Source organism: Cynoglossus semilaevis, chromosome 12 (genome assembly GCF_000523025.1).
Source record: "Cynoglossus semilaevis isolate Cse_v1.0 chromosome 12, Cse_v1.0, whole genome shotgun sequence".
NCBI classification, from domain to species: domain Eukaryota; kingdom Metazoa; phylum Chordata; class Actinopteri; order Pleuronectiformes; family Cynoglossidae; genus Cynoglossus; species Cynoglossus semilaevis.
This window is the reverse complement of record NC_024318.1, coordinates 2,195,054-2,197,997: the sequence shown is the minus strand read 5'-3', so window position 1 is coordinate 2,197,997 and position 2,944 is coordinate 2,195,054.

Here is a 2,944-nt window from a genome sequence, read left to right as displayed (position 1 = left end):
AGGCTGATACAGAACAAGGGACAGAGCGGAGTCCATGCCAGGTCTCAGGTGTGAGAGCGTCACCCCTCACCCTTGATTAGTAGCTGTAGTGGACAGGTGATCCATCATGGCTGTCAGGGAAGAGGAAGCAATTGAATGGAAAAGAGTGGAAAGGAGGGAAAGCTGAGGAGGAGGAGGAGGAGGAGAGATGTCTTTTATTGTGACTCTGACTTCAAGCAATGCTTAGAGACAATCATGTCACAGGGAAAGTCAAGTCTGACTCTGAGCTGGGTGCAGAGGCAGAAACTGTTCTGTCTTCAAAACACAGTCATGTCAGAAAACCACAGAAACTACAAGTTTGGCCCAAAAATGTTAAACTGTTTTACAGTGGACTGAGACTGATCGACTCTTGTCTGATGGTTGGCTCCGCCTCAATAAATAAGAAATCACAGTAGTTGTTGTTCAGTGTCTTGATCACAGTTGGTCGTTCCTGATGAATCTGTTGCCTTCTGAGTGTTTGCCGTAGTAGACGTAGCAACATTTGGAGAAAACACCTGGACAAAAAGAAAGACATAGAAAAAGGTGAGAAGGTCAAAGCACGACAGATACTTCTGTAACCACTTCAGAGAAAATGCTAAAATACCATCAGCTGACCACCTTTTTCAAACAGTATAAGACTTGAAATTCAGCCCCAGATTATTACAGAGCCAGTCCTAAATCCATTAAAAGATATTCCAACAAAAAAGCTGAACTTGGATTCGTTACTCCATAAGACCGTTGACCTTTAACCCGTAGTCGAGTCCCAGGGCAGTTTTTGATGTTTCACTCTTTGTCTTTGTATCTCTCTCAGAAGTTTGTTTTGGCTGCGTCTGGTTTTATATGAAACCATTAGACTTCATTTCCAAGAAGAAATATCTGCCGTAAAGAAAATACATGCTTATTTATTTTGGTCCAACATTTTTCTCCACCCCCTGTGGCTGGAAATGTCAGCAGAACGCCGGTCTGCATGGAGCCAGTATCTGCTGCTCCTGTTTCTTGTCGGGGATGAGAGGTGATGTTGATGCTGAGGAGGGGAAGGAGGATGAACATGTTGTTCCACAGACAGACCACTGTGGCCTCAGGGCAAAGTCCTGACAGTAACAAGCTTCCAGCCACCCACATACAGCACACACACATGCACACATGCGCTCCCGTGCACACACAGCTTTCTGCAGCTATTCTTGTTCGAACCCTGCCATTCTACTACCATTCAGATATAAAATCAGGCCAAACTTTCTCTATAAATAAAGTTCTGCTTCATTAGGACATTGGTCTTCATGGTGACCACTGGTTTTGACCACTGGTTTTGACATGGTCTCACCAAACTCTGGGTGAACTTGTTTTTGGACATTTCTGCATTTTTAAAAATGTTTTGAATGAATATTTCTTTTGTTGTTAAGATTAAGACTTTTTGACTAATGAGTATATTTCTTTAGCTATATTAACTCTAACTGGTGCTTTCTTTTGGTTAACTGTGTCTAATGGTGTGATTGTTACGTATCATCATCTGTAAGAAAGCCTTGAATCCATGAATGTGATTGGTGATTTGATACTTCCTTGGTTGAGAATTACGAAACTTTAATTATTATATATAATGGTTTCTTGCTCAGGACTTCACCCTGTATGTAGACACTGTGAGACACAAATGACAAGGACGAGCATTTGAAAAGGTTAAAAAAATCCAAGTGAAAAGTTTCTAATCTGTGATATTTGATGGCTCCTGTTCTACCTTGTACATTAACTAGAAGTCCAAATCTAAAGCCCTGGGCCTCCTGTTACCCTCAGCCCAGATGCCCAGCACTTGTGTAATGAGAGTCTCTGTTCTGCAGCCACACAGGTCTGGAGCGGCCAGACCTGTGTGGCTGTGTCCTCTCTTCTTCCCTGATGTCACAGCGATGCCACTGGATGAATAGTGCGGGGGTGTCGCCGCTAACTCTGTGTCACCTGTCCCCAAATGAGCCGAGGACAAGTAGCATTAGTGCTGTCAATGATCCTGTGACAAAAAAAACCAGATGAAGCCTTTTGTCGGGGGTTCTTAAATAGGCATCAAGTGCATTAAGGGAGGGAGGGTGGAAGAGAGGCTAAGAGACAGCACAGAGAGAGAGAGCGAGAGAGAGAGAGTCTTGAGGGAGAGGCGGGTGTCAGGGAGGAATAAGGGAAGGCTCCGAGCGCTGCGTCCAATCTCATAATCCAAAGAGACATTGTCAAGGGTGGAGAGCGAGTGGCAACTAAGTGACAGGAAGCAGCGACGGGGACAGAGATACCGGTGCCATATTAGTGCCAAGCATATTCTGATGCCACCCTCAATTCTAACCAAACCTGACACATCGCTCGCTCTCTTTTTACCCCGTACTCTCTCTCTCCGCGACTCTTCAAAGTAGAGTCACACGCACGCACACACACAAGCACAGTACAAAGATGCTGGTGCGCGTGGCGGTGCCTTACAGCAGTGGTGGGTGTTCTGTCAGACGGAGGAGCAGTACAGCGGCAGCAGTAGCATCAGCATCAGCATCAGCCCACAGGCCTAAGGACAAGCTCAGTCAATCTAAATCTGGACTTTGTAGTGGAGCACTGCTCATTTCCCCCCTCACAGCCCAGCTACTTGAGGTGATCCAAACACTGAAGTGTGAGCAGCTGTCATCTCCAATAAAATCCTAGGGACCAGCTCCAGTTTTTGCCTGCCTGTTCGCCCGTCGTGTGCTGGGGCTGCACAGAAGTGAGTTTGTGTTTGTGTGTGGCTCTGCACTGACAGTCAGCGAGGAGGGTAGTGATGAATTCCCAGCTGCCGTGATTTGCCTTGGGGATATAGGTGCCACGGCTGGAGACTGGGCCTGACACCACAGGACTCGCTGGTGTCTGATCACCTGGGTTTGCTAGGGGACTTTCACATATTCACAGCTTACCTGGTGAGAAACCGGCTCTCAAT